Below are 23,905 nucleotides of genomic sequence, written 5' to 3'. Positions count from 1 at the left end.
TGAAATCTCAAGGCACAGACACAGATGTTATCAGGCAGTGTGGGCATGTAATTCTGCTGTCACATTGTTGAACAAGAGGGATACAGGAGAACTTGCTATAGGTAAGCTATGTAGAAATTTTGGAAGGCTCTGGATTGTTGCAGGAAATAATTTACCTTGAGGTACTTGTTAATTAATATTAATGTTAACTACAGATGAAGACAATAATGAATCAAAATGAAAGTGGGTCAAAATATATTATGCAGAATATAATCTTTATGTCTCCAGATGTTTTGGGAAATATTTAATTCATTTTTGATGCTAAATTGTGTGTGTGTGTGTGGGGGGGGTGGTGGCTTCTCCACAGCTATTGGTATTACCTGCCTGGTTAGCAATAAAATTTCCAATGTTCAAATTCCCTCATCTGCAAATTCAATGTAATATGAAAGTTTGAATGGTTTGGTTTTTATCAACATAAATCCAGTTTTGCTTTCGTAAATTTGTTTTTTTGTGCATATAATACAAGTAGTCAATGGTGAATAAAGCTAAATGAAAATAGTTTGCCTGGAATTTATTTTATCTATTATAGGATTTACTCTATAATTTGGCATTGTATGAGGGAGAATATTTGCTGAAAATTAAATGGTAGTATATTTATCCATTTTATCATTATTTAATGATTGTTCAAATCCAAATTTCTCAAATTACAAAGTAACTAAATGATAAAATATTAAGACATTTACAAACCCAAAAATCAATCCTAATCTATGAGAAACAAAGTTCTGGCAATGTTTATAGGTCATAAAAATATTTATCAGGAAAAATATGGGTTTTTATTCCTTTATTTACTAGTACTTTCAAACTCCACAGTAATTTATTTTGTATTGAAAGTGGAAGTGAGTGAAAGCGAAAGTCTCTCAGTCATGTCCAACTCTTTGAGATCCCATGGACTATACAGGCCATGGAATTCTCCAGGCCAGAACACTGGAGAATTCCCTTCTCCAGGAGATCTTCCCAACCCAGATTTGAACCCAGGTCTCCCTCATTGCAGGCAAATTCTTTACCAGCTGAGCCACAAGGGAAGCCCAAGAATACAGGAGTGGGCAGCCTATCCCTTCTCCAGTGGATCTTTCCAACGCAGGAATTGAATCAGTGTCTCCTGCACTGCATGTGGATTCTTTACCAACTCAACTATGAGGGAAGCCCATACTCATCCTGTATTTGGTATTCAGTTCAGTTCAGTTCAGTTCAGTCGCTCAGTCGTGTCTGACTCTTTGTGACCCCATGAACTGCAGCACGCCAGGCCTCCCTGTCCATCACCAACTCCTGGAGTTTACTCGAACTCATGCCCATCGAGTTGGTGATGCCATCCAGCCATCTCATCCTCTGTCGTCCCCTTCTCCTCCTGCCCCCAATCCCTCCAGGCATCAGAGTCTATTCCGATGAGTCAACTCTTCGCATGAGGTGGCCAAAGTATTGGAGTTTCAGCTTCAACATCAGTCCTTCCAATTAACACCCAAGACTGATCTCGTCCAGGATGGACTGGTTGGATCTCCTTGCAGTCCAAGGGACTCTCAAGAGTCTTCTCCAACACCATAGTTCAAAAGCATCAATTTTTCAGTGCTCAGCTTTCTTTATAGTCCAACTCTCACACCCATACATGACCACTGGAAAAACCATAGGTTTGACTAGACGGACCTTTGTTGGCAGGGTAATGTCTCTGCTTTTTAATATGCTATCTAGGTTTGTCATAACTTTCCTTCCAAGGAGTAAGCATCTTTTAATTTCATGGCTGCAATCACCATCTGCAGTGATTCTGGAACCCCAAAAAATAAAGTCTGACTCTGTTTCCACTGTCTCCCCATCTATTTCCCATGAAGTGATGGGGCCAGATGACATGATCTTAGTTTTCTGAGTGTTGAGCTCTAAGCCAACTTTTTCACTCTCCTCTTTCACTTTCATCAAGAGGCTTTTTAGTTCCTCTTCACTTTCTGCCATAAGGGTGGTGTCAATATTTGGTATTAGTCATCTGCAAATTCATCTAAAATTTTTAAAATATTTGTGTATTGATGCTATGAGATTCAGTGAGAGCAATTTTGTATATGTTTATTTAAAATAATCTCATAAATCAGAAATTAACATATATTCATAGTATGTCATGTGGAAAATAGACGGGTGTCATTGCCTCCACAGTCTTCACTGAACACTGTGCACTTTGAAGTCTACTATGTTATGAAAAGGCATTGTGACGTAAACAGACACTTACTTCATTAACATATATTTGGGAGGACACATTTTGCTTTGTTTTTCTTTAGGAGCAAAAGCAAATATTTAAGAAAGACACATATTGAAAAAGAAACACAGACATATTTTTTTCTTAAAAAAATTTTTTTGGATTCTAGTTGATTTACAACGTGTGTTAGTTTCAGGTGTACAGCAGAGTGATTCAGTTATGCACATGCCTGTATCTACTCTGTTTTAGTATCTTTTCCCATATGGGCCATTACAGAATATTGAGTAGAGTTCCCTCTGCTGTACAGCAGATTCTTATTAGTTACCTATTTTATATATAGTAATGTGTACACGTCAATGCTGTCCCTCCCTCTCATTCTCTGTTGTTCAGTTGCTCAGTCGTGTCTGACTCTTTGAGACCCCATGGACTGCAACACATCAGTTCTCCCAGTCCTTCACCATCTCCTGGAGCTTGCTCAAACTTACGCCCATCGTCAGTGATGCCATCCAACCGTCTCATCCTCTGTCACCCCCTTCTTGTTTTGTCTTTAATCTTTCCCAGCATCAGGGTTTTTCAGATGATTCAGTTCTTTGCATCAGGTGGCCAAAGCACTGGAGCTTCAGCTTCAACATCAGTCCTTCCAATGAACACCCAGGACTGATCTCCTTTAGGATGGACTGGTTGGATCTCCTTGCAATCCAAGGGACTCTCAAGAGTCTTCTCCAACACCACAGTTCAAAAGCATCAATTCTTCGACGCTTAGCCTTCTTTATGGTCCAACACTCACATGACTACTGGAAAAACCATAATTTTGATATAGGGATCTTGTCAACAACATAATGTCTCTGCTTTTTAATTTGCTTCTACATTATAATCATAAATTTGTTTGCTACATCTGTTGACTCTACTTCTCTATTGTAAAAAGTCATATAGATTGGACAGAGAAAAGAAAATAAACTATGTTTATTTACTAAATGACATAATTGTCCACACAGAAAATTCCAAAGTGTCTCCGAACTCCTCCTAAAACTAATCAGTAAGTTAAACATGGTTTCAGATAGAGCAGCATATCAAAATCAGTTATATTTCCATATACTAAAGTTAAATTATTGAAAATTGAGATAAACAAAAAGTACCATTTGCAATAGTATCAAAAACATTAAGTTGATACTATATATGTACCAAAGCATGTGCACTATTTATATGCTGGAAACTATAAAATACTAGTGAGAAAAGTTCAAAAAGACAACTTGATAAATAAATTATGTTCCTAAACTGAAAATCTAAACATTATGATGATTCCTTTTCTCCCTTAATTGCTCTATGACTTTAAGTCAATCAAAATCAGAAGAACGCAACTAGGTTATCTATGACAACCTAGAGGGCTGGTATGGGATGGGAGGATGATTAAAGAGGGAGGAAACATATATATGTACACTTAAGACTGATTTACATTTTTGTATGATAGAAACCAATAAAACATTGTAAAGCAATGTTCCTCCTAATTTAAAAAAAGTTAAAAAATCAGAAACATATTAAACTTTTATTTTGTAGACATTTACACACTGATTTACACAAGATTACACATGATACACAACTAAGATCATGGCATCTGGTCCCATCACTTCATGGCAGATAGATGGGGAAACAGTGGAAACAGTGGCTGATTTTATTTTTCTGGGCTCCAAAATCACTGCAGATGGTGATTGAAGCCATGAAATTAAAAGATGCTTACTCCTTGGAAGGAAAGTTATGACCAACCTAGACAGCATATTAAAAAGCAAAGACATTACTTTGCCAACAAAGGTCTGTCTAGTCAAGGCTATGGTTTTTCCAGTGGTCATGTATGGATTTGAGAGTTGGACTATAAAGAAAGCTGAGTGCTGAAGAATATATGCTTTTGAACTATGGTGTTGAAGAAGACTTTTGAGAGTCCCTTGGACTGCAAGGAGATCCAACCAGTCCATCCTAGAGAAGATCAGTCTTGAGTGTTCATTGGAAGGACTGATGTTGAAGCTGGAACTCCAGTACTTTGGCCACCTGATGCTAAGAGCTGACTCATTGGAGAAGACCCTGATGCTGGGAAAGATTGAGTGCAGGAGGAGAAGGGGACGACAGAGGATGAGATGGTTGGATGGCATCACTGACTCAGTGGACATGGGTTTGGGTGAACTCCGGGAGTTGGTGATGGACCGGAAGGCCTGGCGTGCTGCAGTTCCTGGAGTTGCAAAGAGTCGTACATGACTGAGCGGCTGAGCTGAACTGAATTGAATCGTTTTAAGTACTTCTCCATTTTCTAGACCTATAAAAATCTCTATGCTCTTCTTATGTATTTCCTACCTCTATCTTACAATAGTCATGTATGGATGTGAGAGTTGGACTGTAAAGAAAACAGTGCTGAAGAGTTGATGCTTTTGACTGTGGTGTTGGAGAAGACTCTTGAGAGTCCCTTGGACTGCAAGGAGATTCCACCTGTCACTCCTTAAGGAAATCAGTCCTGAATATTCATTGGAAGGACTGATGCTGAAGCTGAAACTCCAATACTTTGGCCACCTCATGCGAAGAACTGACTCATTTGAAAAGACCCTGATGCTGAGAAAGATTGAAGGCACGAGGAGAAGGGGACAACAGAGGATGAGATGATTGGATCACATCACCTTCGCGATGGACATGATTTTGAGTAGGCTCTGGCAGTTGGTGAGGACAGGGAAGACTGGTGTGCTGCAGTCCATGGGGTCACAAAGAGTTGGACAAGACTGAGCAACTGAACTGAACTGATCTGAGAATCAGTCATTTTTTTCAAGTAGCTAAGATTTTATTTACTGGATTATGAAATTATCATAGAAAATGGCCACTAAGTAATTTTTTTTCTTTTGAAAACAAAAGTCAAAGCAATTTTGAAAAAGACAAAGTAGGAGAACTCAACATCACTCAAGACTCCCTATAAATTCATATGATCAAGATATTGGTGAAAGAAGGCAGATATTCAGGTCAATGAAACAGAGTAAAGATTTTAGAAATAGATCCATGCACAAGGGGTCAATTGATTTTTGAAAAATATATCCTGATAATTCAACAGGAGAGTAAAATTTTTTAAAAAGCTGTGCTGAAATAACTAGACATCTCTTTGCCAATAAAAAAGTTAAAAAGAATTCAATCCATACTTTGCACTATATACAAATATTAACTTGAAATGGAATATAGAATTCAATGTAAACTTAGAGCATCTAGAAGAAGGCATAGGAGAAAAAATTTCAAGTTCAGGTTAATTAAAGATTTCTTAATTAAAAACTTCTTAAATATAAAAATGTAAATTTAAACCTTATTAATTTCATTTCATCTAGTTACAAGGCTTCTCTGAGAGCTCAGTTGGTAAAGAATCCATCTGCAATGTGGGAGGCCCTTGTTTGATTCCTGGGTCAGGAAGATCCCCTGGAGAAGGGAAAGGCTACCCACTCCAGTGTTCTGACTTGGAGAAATCCATGGACGAGTCCATGGGGTTGCAAAGAGTCTGACATGACTGAGCGACTTTCACTTTCACTTTCATCTAGTTACAAACTCCTGTTCATCTAGACTTCTAAAAACAATGTTAAGAGATCACAAGGTATAATTCAAGGTAATATTTATAAATCACATGTCTGATAAAATATTAGCATCCAAAATATATAAAGAACTCTCAAAGTTCAATAAGAAAACGAGCAAACCAATATCAGTACTTTACCACAGGAGATCTGTAGTTAAAGAATCATATGAAAATATAGTGCACATCATTTATTCATTAGATATATACAAAATAAACACATCTTTATTATACCACACCTTTATTAAAAATGATTTAAAGATTATCAGTATTAAATGTTGGCAGGACACAAGCAAATGGAATTGTCATACACTGCTAATAGAATACAAAATGGTACTGCCCCGTTGCAATATGGAAACACACCCAGAAGTTTGCACTTGCCAGAGAGCACTCAAGCTATTACTTGCAGTGTAGGTCACAAACATAGATCTGATTCAAGGTACTATTTATTTTCTTTCCAGTTAGTATCCTGTCTTTCTGCTAAAATGTAAGGAATCAAGCAAATATATATACAATTGGTATAGAATAATGCCATTATTCTTAGCATTAAATCCCAGGTAAAATGTATGAGTCTGGAGCAGTCAGAAGCAGCCACTTGTGTTGGTTGAATACTTGCACAGTTTCCCTTGTTTGACTCTTTCCAATCACTTAACATAAAATAAAAGCATATAAACAATGTAAAATAGATATTCACTAATGCAGGCAAAAGAAATATTGTTCCAAATTTAAGGTATATATATATATATATGTGTGTGTGTGTGTGTGTGTGTGTGTATATATATATATATATTCTCTTTGCTTTAAGAAACTATCCCTTGGTGCCTTAGCCTTTCCTAAAGTATACTTTATGAGGATTATAACAATCAAGATGAAAAGCCTCCCTCTCTCCATATACTCATTTTCTTAACTTAAAGTTTTTGTATGTGTGTATCTGTATGTACATGCAAATGCCCATGTGTGTGCTCAGTTGTTAAGTCACATCCAATATTTACAACCCCATCCACTGTAGCCTGCCAGCTTTCTCTGTTCATGGGATTTCCCAGGCAAGAATATTGCCGTGGGTTTTAATCCTTCAGATGATCTTCCTGACCCAGGGATCAAACCAAGTCTCCTGCATTGCCAGCAGATTTTCTACCACCTGTATATGCTCATATATGTATGCATATATGTCTAATATTGAATGTCTGAATTTTCCTATATAGTTTTCAAAATGTAAACTAGAATATGGAACTTATTAATTACCATCTGTTCTAGAGACTTACAATTTGAGAAAAGGTATTGACTTATCTTCCCATGTCCGTTGATTTCTGGTTCCTTTATGAGATAATCCAATCCAATAGAAATAGGATAGATGGCTTTGAATGAAGTTCTGTAATAAAAAGGAATATATTCTGTGAGGGAAAAAAAAGACTTTTATACTTCTGAAATGAAATAATAATCTTTATAATATTTTTATTTTTTTGAATAATGAAAAAGTATAAAGATCAACTTCATTCTAATTCTGTTCAAATGATAAACTAATATAATCTTAGTTATATTTTATTAAATATAGTGGCATAATGAGACATAAAATATCACTATCTTAGCTTACCTATCCTTTTTTAAAAAAAATGATTTTTTTAATGTGGACCATTTTTTTAAAGCCTTCATTGAACGTGCTAAAATATTGCTTGTTTTATGGTTTGGATTTTTAGCCAGGAGGTGTCTGGAAATTACTTGATAAGTACAAATGTAACTGATGTTCATCTTGTAACTTAAGTTTTAAAAAATGTATGCACATATGTTGGAGAAGGCAATGGAGGCCCACTCCAGTACTCTTGCCTGGAAAATCCTATGGATGGAGGAGCCTGGTAGGCTACAGTCCATGGGGTCGCTAAGAGTCATCATGACTGAACGATTTCACTTTGACTTTTCATTTTCATGCATTGGAGAAGGAAAAGGCAACCCACTCCAGTGTTCTTGCCTGCAGAATGCCAGGGACTGGGGAGCCCGGTGGGCTGCCGTCGATGGGGTCGCACAGAGTCGGACACGACTGAAGAGACTTAGCAGCAGCAGTAGCATGCACATATATTGGGGCTTTCTTGGTGCTCAGTAGTAAAGAACCTGCCTGCTAAAGAAGGAGATGAGGGTTTGACCCCTGGTTCGGGAAGATTTCCTGGAGAAGGAAATGGCCACCCACTGCAGTATTCTCGCCTGAGAAATCCCATGGACAGACGAGACTGGCAGGTTACAGTCCTTGGGTTCACAAAAGAGTCCGACATAATTTAGTGACTAAAACACAACAAACAACAATGCACATATATTATCTCATGTAATCTTCTTAAATATGTTGGAAAGAAACTACAATCAGTTTTATTATAAGCAAAGTAATATGAAAGGGAGTTAAATAGAGGGTTTTGAACTTTAAATTGTGTGTTTCACTATTCTGCTTTAATTTTCACCCTTAGTTTTTATTTTCTTTTGTTTCTTTTACCATAGAGGAGATGGTAAAAACTTAGTTCCTCTACTCAGAAAAAAATTACATCTATACATCTATATTAAATCTATAGTCATAAAATTTGGCATTCAATTTCATGGTTTTCATAGGCGGTCTTATTTCTTGATGAAGATACCCTGCATGAAAGATTAGGGCTTCTAGACTCTAAAACTAATTCTTGAGCCCACCAGGTTCCCCTGTCCATGGAATTCTCCAGGCAAGAATACTGGAGTGGGTTGTCATTCCCTTCTCCAGGGTATCTTCCTGATGCAGGAATCGAATCCAGATCTCCTGCATTGCAGACAGATTCTTTATTGTCAACCCACCAGGGAAGCCCCTTGGGAGAAAAAAATCTAATTCAGACTCTACAAATGTCTTCTTTTCAGGTTCATTTGATTTCTTTTCTTGATGGTTTTCAAGTTCATATTTTTATAGCTATTTAAGGGTTGTCAAAAGCCAAGGATATGGGTAATTGGCCTAGTACAGAAAACTGAGTGAGTGAGTGGATATTAAAAGATTCTTTTTGCCTGGAATGTAAGACTACATATTAATTGAAAAATAATAGTAAATTATTTCTCTGTTCAAACCAAAGATAATGATTATGAAATATTTAGTTCAATTTTCTAGGAAACTAGTATGAGTTATAATGTAATATAAGTTGGAATTAATTGATCTTCAATTTTAAATTCATATTGAGTTCTTCCTTTTACCTCAAACTCAGTGGTAATGTTGTATTTCTCGATTTTGTTGCAGGTAAAAAGGCTTTTTTTTTTTCATTTACCCATATAAACATATAATTATCTCTGATAAAATGATATATTTTAAGCATAATTTGTTTTTCTAATTGCTTCATGTTTGTCCTACTGGCAAAATTCTGTGCTGTGCTTAATCACTGAGTCGTGTCTGATGCTTTGCAAACTCATGGACTGTAGCCTTCCAGGTTCCTCTGTCCATGGGGATTCTCCAGGCAAGAATACTGGGCTAGGTTACCATGCCCTCCTCCAGGGGATCTTCCCAACCCAAGGATCGGACTCAGGTCTCCTGCACTGCAGGTGGATTCTTTCCATCTGAGCCACCATGGAAGCCCTTCTAGTTGGGAACGAATTAGATGAATTAAGTGAAATTCTAATTTCATTTCTACTTGTATTTCTGACTTTAACATCAGTACTGTCTAGATCTGAATCAACTTACAACTATAAACTTTGGACACTCAAATATTATCAAGCATTAAGATTTAGCTAACAGAACTTCCCTGGTGGTCAAGTGGTCAATAATCTGTCTGCCAATACAGGGGACACAGTTTCATCTCCAGTCCAGGAGGATTCCTCTTGCCAGAGAACAACTTAACCCATGTACCACAACCACTGAGCCCACACTTTACAGCCCATACTCCACAATAAGAGAAGTCACCTGAGTGAGAAGCCATCTCGCTGCAGCTAAAGAAAGCCAAAGGGCAGCAAGGAAGACCCAGGGCAGCCAGAAAAAACAAAAAGAGATTTAGGCAACAACTAATGGCCAGATAAATACAGTGTGAGATGGAAAACAGTAATGCATCACCAGTTCTTCCTTATCTTCTATATTAAGAAGTGTGGAGGCCATTTGCTTGCAGGTATTTTTACTGTCTTCAAAATTCTTCAATTCATCCAAAAAATAGTAACATTTCTCTCCACAACATGACCATTTACTTTTACATTCCTTTCCTTAAAAACAAAACATATTCCCCAGAGACCGTTCAGAGTGTATCTTGGAAGGAATACTCTGAAACTTAGCTACTGAGGAATCCTTTCTAGTCCTTGTAAAAACATTGATTTTCCTGGCCTTAGGGAGATGACTTACATTCCTCCAAATCTATGCATAATATTAGTAAAATTCTCTAGCAAATATATCTTAGAAAATTTTCGCTCACAACCTCTACAGAGAGCGCTTCAGGAGGGAAAACAACTTCTTTGTATTCTCTAGACCGAGTAAAATGTATAGGTACAGAACTGATCTTAACTTTTCGTTGAACACTAACCTAGTACCTGATCTACATACCCATATGAGAGCAGATACTAATGATTAGAGAATGTGCTAAAGGAGATGTAGGATCTTTTGGTAGAAAAAGTATTATTTTGAGAAATGGTGACTTAGAAGAATATATCATGTATACAGAAGAATCTAACCACTGGGAAAGACTGAGTATTTTTTTCTGAAATTAAATAAAATGAAAGTTGGACTCCACAATTGGCTGAGTCTAAAATAACATCCAAATTGAGCAGGCTATCCGTTGACTGAGAGAAGCAGAGAAGAAGCTTGTCTGTCTCAGTCTCATATCTACATACCTCTATTAAGTTGTCTCTCTTTGAAAGTCATGTTTTTAAATGCAGAATTTTCTTGTGTTCCATTGTCCAGTGGAGGGTCTGGTAATCAACTCTGGAAAACTTTACTGCACATCATTAGCTCTAGGAAAACATAACATGGGGCAGACTAACAGGCATAATTTAAATATTCATATGTCAGTTAAAGTTCAGGCGTTTTATTCCTGTGCTTTTTACTGAGATAAGACTATAAAGGAAGATAAAAATTACATTATAAAAAAGCCTTTAGGGATGCTAAGGTATTTGAATTTTTAAGGTAAAGCTTGTGATCTCAACACTAGCAATGACTACTCTGAAAATAGCATGAAGAAAAATGTTCCATTTACAATAACATCAAAAATAATAAAATATTCAGGAACACATTTAACAGAGACATGTGAAATACATACTTTAAAAACAAAATCCTAAAAATTAAAGACCTAAATAAATGCAAAGATATCTCACATTTCCCTTATGTCACATATGAAAATTAACTTAATATGGATCAAGCATACACATGAATAAGTTAAAACTATGATATTAGATAACATAGGTGAAAGTTGTGATCCTGAATTAGGCAATGGTTTCTTAGATATGATACCAAAATCCCCTGTTTTAGAATAGCAATATTTATTTATCTCTTATATTATAGCAGTATAAAATTAGAGTCAACTGCCTACAATTCACATGGTGATCATATTGTTGCATAGAGAGAAAGACTCTCCTATAATCATTATTTAGGAAGGTTTGTTGTCCCATTTTTTTAAAAAAATTTATTGATGGATAATTGCTTTACGGAATTTTGTTGTTTTCTGTCAAATCTCAACACGGATCAGCCATAGGTATACATACATCCCCTCCCTTTTGAACCTCCCTCTCGTCTCCCTCCCCATCCCACCCCTCTAGGTTGATACAGAGCCCCTGTTTGAGTTTCCTGAGCCACACAGCGAATTCCCGTTGGCTATCTATTTTACATATGGCTGATTTTACACTTCATATTCTACCCCAAAATCTATTCCCACTTTCACTAGGCTAAGAGAGAGACAAAATATAAGCTATATTTGTATTAGAAGTTTGAAATCATTATGTGCCTTTCTGGAAATTTGTTATTGGAGAGGACCTACTCTGTTCTGGTATTTGGGTACCTAGAAAAAAAATGGAAGTAATCTTTTAAAAATATTAACATTGATCTAAATAATTCATAATGATTTTAGTTTCTTAGTTTAAACGTGGTGTTTTTAGGATTTAGGATGATATGGAAAAAATTACTTGAAGAATAATTAGTGAGATAATAAAAACTGGGGTGTGTATATTTCAAAAACCTTAGAGAAGAGATTCTACCACCTCTTATAGCACTTGGTTTAAGCAAGCTCAAGAATTATTTTTCTCAATATGGTGCTTAAGTTTCCTAAAGTATATCTTTGCACTATGAAATCAGAAAATATCTATGCATATATTTATTTTCCCTACAATTATTTTGTAATGTATACTTTGCACAATCTCAGGATATCCATTCAATATTTAGGCTATATGCACATATTAAAATAAGAGCTCTATTCCATAATAATATGAAATTTTAGAGGTACTGACGATCAGTAAAATGAAAAGTTCAATCATAATCTTTCAAAACTTGACTTACGTGGAATAAAAGTTATCACTCTCACCATAGTATACATCAAGACAAAACAGATGAATCCCAGGATCACAACAATGAGCTTCACTCAAGGTGACAGTGAATCTGCAAGGAGAGAAAAGGAAACACTGATAAAGGAGTGATGGAGATAGTTGTTTTAGAAGGGCAGAAGATGCCACATCCACGGAATTCATAAACATAAAGTTGGACCCCAAATCCACATGTGCCATTGTAATACTCCTCTCAGAGTATACTATTGCATTTTCAGTGAATGTAACGCTTCACGAGTTGTAGATCAAAGGCGACAAATGACAGTAATGACTGAACAGGTAGTCCTGGAGGAAGGCACGGCACCCCACTCCAGTATTCATGCCTGGAGAATCCCCATGGACAGAAGAGCCTGGTGGGCTACACTCCACGCGGTGGCAAAGAGGCAGACACGACTGAGTGACTAAGCACAGCCCAGCACACATGTCATATTAGAATACTGTATTTCAAACTTTGGCTCTGAGCCTCATTAATAAAAGCATGTGAGTGAGTAAATGCTTTACACTCGCAGTGGCATTTCCTCTCATGTCATTGAGGATAGTGAAAAGCATTTTGGAAGTTTAACTCCACGTAGGTTTTCTCCTGCTCAGTTGCTGAACTTGATCTTTTCAGGATCTTACCTCTCATTTGCTGTCTCCTGGTGTCCTTAGCCAGACTCGGTTCTGAGTAGCTTTCCTTTTGGTTCTTCATCTCTGTGGCTGTTTAATGTCAAGAATGGTGCTCTATGGAAACTTTACATAAGTAGTTAATACAAGGTGTATAAAATCACAAGAAGCCTTGAAAGGTTCACCTGGGTGATGTGTGAGACCAGTAACAGCACTCATTCTGCAGCTGAACAAGTCCAAGTTTAGTTCTCATTTCCGTAGACCTTTAGACAACTGTTTCATGATAGAGTAAGTAATTTTAAAAATTGTATTCTATGCTTAATAACCTAGAGGGGTGGGAATGGGCTGGAGGTGAGAGGGAGATTCAAGAGGGAGGGAACATATGAACACCTATGGCTAATTCATGTTGATGAATGACAGAAATCAAACCAATATTGTAAAACAATTGTCAGTCAATTAAAAGTAAAAAATATTAGAAAAATAATATTCTCTGCATGATATAATGTTACTTCATTATTGGAACAATGAATATTAGCAGATTAATGAAAAAGTTCGTGAACAGCAATATCCTGATCAATCTAAAGTCACCTTTCACAGATACATTTTAAAACTGTTGCAATAACTGTGTTAAATTAAAATGCCATATTGGAAAAAATGATGCACCAATTACATTGATAATTTTAACATCCATTAAAAGTTAAAGACAGCTTTCTCAGGATGAGGGAATTGCAGTATTTGTATATATAGTACTTTCTGCACTAAACTACTTAAATTAGGACATTCATTTATGAAAAGGGAATGAGATACTATCAAATAACTCTTCTCTTTTGAGTGATTGTGGAGTTCTAAGAAATCATTAAAATTTTAAAGAAATATTTTACATGCTAAAAATGTTGCATGGCATATTAAATTCTCCAAAACGTTGTATGATATAAAGACAAAACAATGCTAAAAATATTATTAAATAAATACTTATTTTACACAAGTAATTGGCAATTGATAATGGCTAAGATATAAAATCACAAAATGATAAGAAAAAGCATACATCATTTCTGGAAGAACAATGTTGGTACAAACTTCCAGAAAGATTCTTAGGCTGTAATTCAATGAGGATAGCTTTAGTTGTATCAGCAATTATAAGAAGTTAGATAATGTACTTTAATAATTCAGTCAATGGATTCTGTAGCCAATTAAATCTAGATTAATTCTGGCTATGAAATTTGCACTGTATGGTCTTTAAAAATTATTTATTATTTAGCAAGCAAGTTTACTAATCTAAAATGAGAACAAAAATATGTATGATATAAAGCATGTAAAACACTTACTATTACATATGACTTTTTATTATATTTCTTATTTTAATATAACTGCCATGATATTATTCATATTCAACAACATAATTTATTAGAAATCTCTGTGTCAGTGTGGTTTATCTTTTCTTCAATATTATGTTCAAGTTTTTCTAAAGCATTTGATGGTATATAACTGAGTTTAAGCTAGCATTGTACTGAAGGTACCACATTCTGATTTTTATTTCAACTAGATCTATAAAGAATTACATTGGTCCTTCACAATTTAATGAATCCAGTTTAAGAATATTTAATAATATATCTAATTATGTGTCTATTGATAACAAAATACAATGTTTAACTGTTCCTTTTCTTTGATGCTCATGAGACTTCACTTTTAATTGCTTTGATTTACAAACTCAGTTACACATATGTGTATGCACTTGTATAATGTCTGAAGGCAAGAATTTGAACATTTTCAGAAATCTTCCCAAATACTTCATATTTTCTTCTTACTTTCCCCCCAAATTAAACTACCAAAATATCAAATACAGATACCAGTATCTCTTTAGTTTGGTTGCTTAGCAATTATCCCTAAATGAACCACACTGGCATTTGTAATCTCCTGCTAAATGAGATGAAGAATTAGGAAGGAGAGGGAGACACATACCTTCTACAGGCCAAAGTCCTGCCTCCTCTCATGGGTGGCCAGGTTATTGTGCTTAAAAAAAAAAAAAAAAAAAAATCTATGGTTTTCACAGACTGCCTTGTGAAGGTCCAGAGTGAAGCAATAGTGGAAAAAGTACACCTCTTATCACCGTGTCACTGAAACAGGAAATTCTTACACTTGGGTATTTTGAAGACAGTTTGCCTCATCACACAGCTCCAGAGTATAGGAGCCTTTGGATATGTAGTGTATCAGTTAGGTTGTCCTTTGGCAAGTACCTCTGAGAATTGCTTTCATTTTCTGAAAGATAATAGGGGACAAAGGACATGATCCCCATGCTGTTAACTAGCTTTCAATTCATTCATCAACGCTGAATACTTAGGCCTTGTCAAGAGTACCTTCAATGTTTGAGTTTTACTTTTAGATAAGTTTGCTAAATCTAGGCATTATTTATTTCTTTTCCTTATAATCTCATTGTGTCATTTCTATTGTAATGGAGGAAACCATAATTCCGTTAACAGTAGGTATTTTAGAATGTTTGTCCATAATTCAGAAGAGTTGAAAATGAAAGTGAAAGTTTCTCAGTCGTGTCCGACTCTGCCACCTCATGGACTATACAGTCCATGGAATTCTCTAAGCCAGAATACTGGAGTGAGTATCCTTTCCATTCTCCAGGGGATCTTCCAAACCCAGGGATCAAACCCAGGTCTCCCACATTGCAGGCAGATTCTCCACCAGCTGAGCCACAAGGGAAGCCTTCAGAAGAATTACTGTATTTTAAGTTTTAACTGTCATCTAAATTTGAGCTCTCTAAAATCTAGAAAAATGGAATGTAAATCTGTAGTTACATCCTGATTTATTGTTGTTGTTCAGTCACGAAGTCGTGTCTGACTCTTTGTGACCCCATGGACTGCAGCACACCAAGCTTCCCTGGCCTTCACTATCTCCCTGAGTCTTTAATAACCCTTCCCCGAAATCCACCAAGGAGTTTGAGTCTTTTGAACATGAGCTCCCCATTCTCCTTGCTTGCTCAGTTCAGTCACTCAGTCATGTTCAACTTTTTGCGACCCCATGGACTGCAGCACGCTGGGCTTCCCTGTCCATCACCAACTCTAGAAGCTTGCTCAAACTCATGTCCATTGAGTCGGTGATGCCATCCAGCCATCTCATCTGCAGTCGTCTCCTTCTCCTACTGCCCTCAATCTTTCCCAGCATCAGGGTCTTTTCAAATGAGTCAGCTCTTTGCATCAGGTGGCCAAAGTATTGGAGTTTTAGCTTCAGCATCAGTCCTACCAATGAACACCCAGGATTGACTTCCTTTAGGATGGACTGGTTGGATCTCCTTCCATTCCAAGGGACTCTCAAGAGTCTTCTCCAACTCCACAGTTCAAAAACATCAGTTCTTCAGCACTCAGCTTTCTTTACAGTCCAACTCTCACATCCATACATGACTCCTGGAAAAACCATAGCCTTAACTAGACGGACCTTTGTTGACAAATTCATGTCTCTGATTTTTAATATGTTGTCCAGGTTGGTCATAACTTTCCTTCCAAGGAGTAAGCGTTTTTAATTTCATGGATGCAGTCACCATCTGCAGTGATTTTGGAGCCCCCTCCCCCAAAATAAACTCTGCCACCATTTCCACTGTTTCCCCATCTATTTTCCATGAAGTGATGGGACCAGATGCCATGATCTTAATTTTCTGAATGTTGAGCCTTAAGCCAACTTTTTCACTCTCCTCTTTCACTTTCATCAAGAGGCTCTTTAGTTCTTCTTCACTTTCTGCCATATGGGTGGTGTCATCTGCATATCTGAAGTTATTGAAATTTCTCCTGGCAATCTTGATTCCAGCCTGTGCTTCCTCCAGCCCAGCATTTCTCATGATGTACTCTGTATATAAGTGAAATAAGCAGGGTGACAATATACAGCCTTGACATACTCCTTTTCCTATTTGGAACCAGTCTGTTGTTCCATCTCTAGTTCTAACTGTTGCTTCCTGACCTGCATACAGGTTTCTCAAGAGGCAGGTCAGGTGATCTGGTATTCTCATCTCTTTCAGAATTTTCCATAGTTTATTGTGATCCATGCAGTCAAAGGCTTTGTCATAATCAATAAAGCAGAAATAGATGCTTTTCTGGAACTCTCTTGCTTTCTTGATTATCCAGCAGATGTTGGCAATTTGATCTCTGGTTCCTCTGCCTTTTATAAAACCAGCTTGAACATCTGAAAATTCACAGTTCATGTACTGTTGAAGCGTGGCTTGGAGAATTTTGAGCATTACTTTGCTAATGGGTGAGAGGAGTGCAATTGTGTGGTAGTTTGAGCTTTCTTTGACATTGCCTTTCTTTGGAATTGGAGTGAAAACTGACCTTTTCCAGTTCTGTGGCCACTACTGAGTTTTCCAAGTTTGCTGGCATATTGAGTGCAGCACTGTCAGAGCATCATCTTTTCAGATTTGAAATAGCTCAACGGGAATTCCATCACCTCCACTAGCTTTGTTTATAGTGATGCTTCCTAAGGCCCACTTGACTTCACATTCCAGGATGTCTCACTCTAGGTCAGTGATCACACCATTGTGGTTATCTGGATCATGAAGATCTTTTTCGTACTGTTCTGTGTATTCTTGCCACCTCTTCTTCATATCTTCTGCTTCTGTTAGGTCCATGCCATTTCTGTCCTTTATTGAGCCCATCTTTGCATGAAATGTTCCCTTGGTATCTCTAATTTTCTTTGAAGAGATCTGTAGTCTTTCCCATTCTGCTGTTTTCCCGTATTTCGTTGCACTGATCCCCGAGGAAGGCTTTCTTATCTCTCCTTGCTATTCTTTGGAACCCTGCACTCAAATGAGTATATCTTTCCTTTTCTCTTTTGCCTTTCTCTTCTCTTCTTTTCTTAGCTATTTGTAAGGACTCCTCAGACAGCCATTCTGCCTTTTCGCATTTCTAAAAAATAAGAAATGCCATATATATATGTTAATATACTATACTGGCATTTCTCTTTCTGACTTACTTTACACAGTATAATAGGCTCCACTTTCATCCACCTCATTACAATTGACTCAAATGCTGGTAAAAGTGGTCAACCATGTGTAAAAGAATGAATCTAGAACAGTTTCTAACACCACACACAGAAATAAACTCAAAACGGATTAAAGATCTAAATGTAAAACTAGAAACTATAAAACTATTGGACGAAAACAGAGGCAGAACACTCTTTCACATAAATTACAGCAAGATCCTCTATGACTCACCTTGAAGAGTAATGGAAATAAAAATACAAATGGGACCTAATTCTACTTAAAAACTTTTGCAGAACAAAGGAAACTATAAGCAAGTTGGAAAGGCAGCCTTCAGAATGGGAGAAAACAGCAGCAGATGAAACTGACAAAGAACTCCAAACTATACAAGCAGCTCATGCAACTGGATACCAAAAAAGTGAACAACCCAATCAGAAAGTGGGCCAGAGAACTAAGCAGACATTTCTCCAAAGAAGACATACAGATGGTGAATAGACACATGAAAAGATGCTCAACATCACTCATTATTAGAGAAATGAAATCAAAGCAAAAACCAGAATGAGGTATCATCTCACACTGGTCAGAATGGCCGCCATCAAAATGTTGACACGCAATAATAGCTAGAGAGGGTGTGGAGCAAAGGGAACCCTCCTTCACTGTTGGTGGGAGTGCAAACTGGTACAGCCACTGTGGAGAACAGTGTGGAGATTCCTTAAAAACTGGAAATAGAACCAGTCCAGTATTCTTAACTGGAGAATTCCATGGACAGAGAAGCCTGCTAGGCTACAGTCCATGTGGTCTCAAAGAGTTGGACACGACTGAGCGAATGAGCACACACAATTATATTTCAATTGTTTTTGAAAAAACATTAATTATCAGAAAAAAATAATACAATTCATTTAAAATTTTATACAATCAGAATATTATTTCCATTTCATAGAAGGTCAAGTTACTCACAAGCATCCAAACTCACATTTTAATTCTCAAGTTTATGCTTGCAATTATATGCCTTTGGAAACTGACAACTTTCTGCTCTTATTCCCCATAAGGTTAGTATAACACAGTACGTTCACCATGTAAATAGTCTTCTATCCTGTAATAGAAAAAAATGCATAATTCTATTATAGTCTATGAAGACAACTCATGAAACAATGGCATTTTCCAAGTAACTGGAATACAAGATATTTTAAAATGGTTAATTATGTCTTTAACAAAATTTCAATGAGTTTGTTATTAGGAAAATGGACTACAGAGTAGCCTATTTTTCAACATTGATATCAACATTTTATTAACTTTCAACATCTTCCTTCAGCTTTCTATAATTTGACTAAAACAAATGCATTTATATTGTTTTAAAAAATTTCTCTTTATGTATTTTTCCCCCTCTATATAGCAATCTTTTAGAAAAATTTATTGTAGTTTTCAAGTTGAACCATTTAGCCACATCCATGGATGACCGCGACCTTCACAAGAGACTGGAATCCATGATATAATTGATAGGGATATCAGAAATTTCTAGCCCCAAATAAAGAATTTTCACTTGAACAGCTTTTAATGGAATGTTTTTATTAATTTTTAAAAGGTAAGTAAAGATGTGTTTTTTTTATAGGGTCTTTCATTCTTTAACATGCTATAAATGAGCATGTAATTCTAATGTAACACTAAAATACAAAAAGTTGAAAGCTGGAAGCTTTTAATATTGCCATAAATATTAACCAATGTCTGTACTTTTGATTCAAAATTAACTTAAACATTTATACTTATCAGTTTCTCTGTTTTCTAATGTTAATGAGGAAAATTCTTTTTTTTTTTTGAGAGCCGTTTAACAAAGAGAAATTTACAAAGACATGAATTAATTGTAGAGATCCCACAGAAGAATACACCTTGTATAACAACTTGGGGATATTGACAGCTGTGAATTGTATCTAACATTAAGCCTGAGGGATAAGAAGGAGTAATTGACCTGGCTGTAGGAGGTGGCACAGGTAAGCCTTTCCTCCTGTGTTGAGAAAATCGTGTAGGCAACACAGGTGAGCCTTACAAGGGGGTCCATCAGAACACCTGCTAACAAGGAGCAGAAGAACTGGAAATCACCAAACGTGCATTAATGGTTTAAAAATGTAAATAAAGTATCATAAAGTCATATTCCATTGTTTAATGGAGTATTAATAGATCTTAGACAAACTACAAATATTAATATTTGTATACAATACAAATTCTATAATAATACAAATATCACTAGACAAACTACAAATATGTACAAAATCAAAGGTGAATTCTAACAAAGATAATATGGACCGAATCAAGCCTTTAACAAAGTATTGGAAACGTTTAATATCTTATCATTTCCTCTTCATTATCTATATAAAGCAGAATAGAATTCTAAGTAGTGCAGGACATCAAAGTCGCATTCAACACTTTTTTCCACAAACGAATAGAATAGGAATCGTTGGAATATGTAAACTACTCTTTTGGACAACAACCACAGCGAAATTCTGGAGAAAGACTATGAATTACTATTCAAAGGCAATTTGAATTTTAAAAAATAGAAGTTAACTTCCATGTATGCATAGATATAAACAGGTATGTATGTATATACATATATATATATTATATACATAAAACATATCTATGCACCCTCAAGGATGGTACATATAAAACAAATCTCACTCATACATTCACAGACAGGGTCAGTCTCTCATACCCCAATTTATGTCTCCATATAAAGCAAACATTATCTTCTCTTAACACATCTTGAAAATCAAGAAATGAAACTTCTATTTTAGAATAGCAAAATTATTTGTCTTTTACCATGTTACAGCAGGTGAAAATTGGAGTCATTTGCCAACAATGGACATGGTGATCATACTGTTGCTTAGGGAAAGCACTCTCCCATGATCATTCCTTAGGAATGTTTGTTGCCTGATTTTATGTTATGTTCTATGACTTAATCTTTTCTTTTTTCACTAGCCTAAGATAGGGACAAAATACAAATTGCATTTACATCAGAGATTTAAATTATTATGTACCTTTCTGGAATCTTGCTATTGGAGAGGAGTTATTCTGCTCCTGTATTACAGTAGCTAAAAAAATAATCATTATAAAAATTAATATTGCTCTAAATAAATCATAAAAATTTCAGTTGTGAGTTTGAAATTCAGTTTATTGTTTAGGATTAGAGTAACCTGAAATAAAACTGATTTTACCAAGAAAAATTAATTAGGTAATGAAGATTTGGTGAAAAAATACATTTCAGACATCTAAAGGAACAGATTTCACCATCTCTTACCAATGTCAAAAATTAATTAAAAAAATTAATTTGTGTTTCTCAATAAGCTCTTTCAATCTCCTAAAGCATGCTTTTGAGTTATGAAATCAGAATATACATATATGTACTCTCTGTAATTATCCTGTGTTGAATATGTATTTTTGACACATTCAGAATAATATTATGCATTTAGTGTAAATGCATGTATGTTAATGATAGGCACATTCTATAATATTATGAAATGTTTAGAGGACTGACCATCATTAAAGTGAAAAGTCCCCTTCCAGTTTTTCAAAAATGTACTCACAGGGAGTAACAATGATCGTTGTCTCCACAGTGGACATCAGGCAAGGCAGATGATTCCCAGGATCCCATCAGTGAGCTTTTCTGGAGGTGATGGTGAACCTGCAGGCAGAGAAAAGGAAACAGTGAGAAAGGAGTGATGGGGACAGTTGCTTAGAGTTTCCATACACTAGAACCCACATGAACAGGGAGTTATGGATATAAACTTGGACCCCAGCCCATTTCTACCCCTGTAGTCTTTCTCTAATATATGTTGCATTTTCAGCAAATGTAATGCTACATGAGTTGCTGATCAAACACTTCAAATTATAGCAATGTCAGAATAAAAGTAGCCTTTGGATTTCACATTAGAATAACATAACCAATTTTAAGCTCTCTTCCTCAACATGAAAAAGGTATGTGAACTTATCCCCTACTTTTCTCCACACCTCGGCACCCCAGCTGCACCCCCAGAAGAGTTCCATTGTGTGACTAGCAAGTGTTTTACCTTTCGAGTGGTAGTTCTTGTCATCCCTGTGAAGGTTCTGAGAAGCATTTTGAAGATTTAATTCTACATATGTTAATTTCTGGTCAGTTATTGAACTGGAACTTTTAAAAACCTTAGGTTTTATTTTCTGCCTCTTTGAGTTCTTGACTGCCTCCAGTTCTGCATAGGTTACTCCTTGGTTTATTCATCTCTGCAATCGAGTGAGGTCAAGGACTGTGCTCAAAGTGAACTGAGTAATGAGTGGTGTCTCTGAGATAAGAACCTTAGTATAATAAGATGGGTGGGGCAAAGAGCTTAGTGCTCACTTTGCAGCTGAACAAACTTAAAGACTGGTTCTAAATTCCTCAGTACTTTAAACAAGCATTTCACCATATAATACTTTCTTAAAAAGATATTTTGTATTTGACAATATATTATTGGTTGAAACAATGAAAAGCAATAAATTAGGGAGGAATAAAGAAGTTTATGACTAATAATACCCTCATTAAAATCAAATTCCACAGAAATATTTTAAAACCATCATAGTGCTTGTATGAAAATTAAAATGTTCTACTAACTAGAGAGATTCACCTATATTTATGATAATTTTGAAATTCAATAATGATTAAAACTGAGTTCTTCAAGGATGAGGAGAGAGTAATATTGGCATATGCGACAATTTCCTGCATTAAATTACATTAGTTAGTGACTTACATTTATTGTTGAAAGGGGTAACAAATGGGCTTTATTTAGAATGGTTGAGGAGTTGTGAGAAATCATTAAAAATTGAGGAAACGCTTCACACATTGGAAAAAGTTACATGGCACACTAAACACATATAAGAAAAATAAAATGACATAAAAAGACTAAAAAATTCTTATTTTACAAAAGTTGCTGATAAGTGATTTAATGGTTGAAATTTGAACCACAAAATGATAAATAAGTATAGGTCATTTATGGAAGACACCGTTGGTTCAAACTTCCAGAAAGATCCTATAGATGTTAAAGTTAGTAAAGGTCATTTTAGTTGTATAAGTGATGGTGATTACTTATGAAAAATACAGATAACATAACTTAATAATTCAGACAGTTGATGCAGTAGTCAGAAATATCTGGCAATGAATTACAGCTTTTAAATTTACAAAATGTGACCTTCAAAAAGTTATTATCTAGAAACTTATATTACTAATCTTAAAAGCAAATAGGTTTATGTATTATATAACTTGTGTAACACTGAACACTCAACCTGGCACTTACAAGGTCTCAATAATTTTAATTATTATTTTAGTCTTCATTTCTATGGGACTTTTCTGATTTATATCAGCATCTTTAATTAGTATAGTATATCATTTATGCAATGTTTGATTTCTAAAAGCATACTATCATTACTTACAATTAAGTTTAAATTAGCCCTTAGGAAGTTACTTCAACCTGATTTTTATTAAAAATTTAGGTTCTTTAGTTCAATCTAATACACATATGAGGAATCATGTTTGGCCTTTGCTATACAATGAATTCCTTTCCAAGAATCTATTTATAATGTTTGAGCAAAAATATATTAACATATTATTATACAAAACAAACTTACCTTCTACTGATCATAAAATCCCAAACTTATTATTCCCTGTCGTGAGGTCTATGGGTTTAACTTAATATTATATACAAATCCATATATGCCTGTGTGTATGCACTTGAGTAACATTCTACAGCCAATAACTTTAATACTTGGAGAAACGGTCCATCATATTTGATATTTTATGATTTCTTTTTACCCCCAAATTATTAAAAAACAATGCTCTAAAGTAATTAGTCTCCAACTAATAAAAATAAATGGAAAAAAAATAAAAAATATAAAACAATGCTCTACCTTGATTTCGTTGTATATTAACTATACTTCAGTGGCATCGCATCTAGCATTTGTTAGTTCCCACTAAGTGAGATGGTCTAGTAGAGAGACAGGAGAGGAGGGAAACATGCCTTCTGTTGGCCAGAAAGTTGTGCATCCT

The 23,905-nt window shown here is 35.6% G+C and overlaps 1 long non-coding RNA gene and 1 pseudogene across 1 annotated transcript; both read right to left on the bottom strand.

The window, feature by feature from the left end:
• Positions 1 to 6,421: 6,421 nt before the first annotated feature.
• LOC122423742 lies at positions 6,422 to 9,877 on the bottom strand. The gene is made up of 3 exons (XR_006264207.1): positions 9,826 to 9,877; positions 7,055 to 7,161; positions 6,422 to 6,439 (listed from the first exon to the last, which is right to left on the bottom strand). It is a non-coding gene; the product is annotated as an uncharacterized LOC122423742 (long non-coding RNA).
• Positions 9,878 to 18,714: 8,837 nt separating this feature from the next.
• LOC122423134 lies at positions 18,715 to 22,101 on the bottom strand (annotated as a pseudogene).
• Positions 22,102 to 23,905: the final 1,804 nt, after the last annotated feature.

This window comes from Cervus canadensis, chromosome 21 (genome assembly GCF_019320065.1).
Source record: "Cervus canadensis isolate Bull #8, Minnesota chromosome 21, ASM1932006v1, whole genome shotgun sequence".
In the NCBI taxonomy this organism is placed as follows: domain Eukaryota; kingdom Metazoa; phylum Chordata; class Mammalia; order Artiodactyla; family Cervidae; genus Cervus; species Cervus canadensis.
This window is presented reverse-complemented; position numbering and strand designations above follow the sequence as displayed.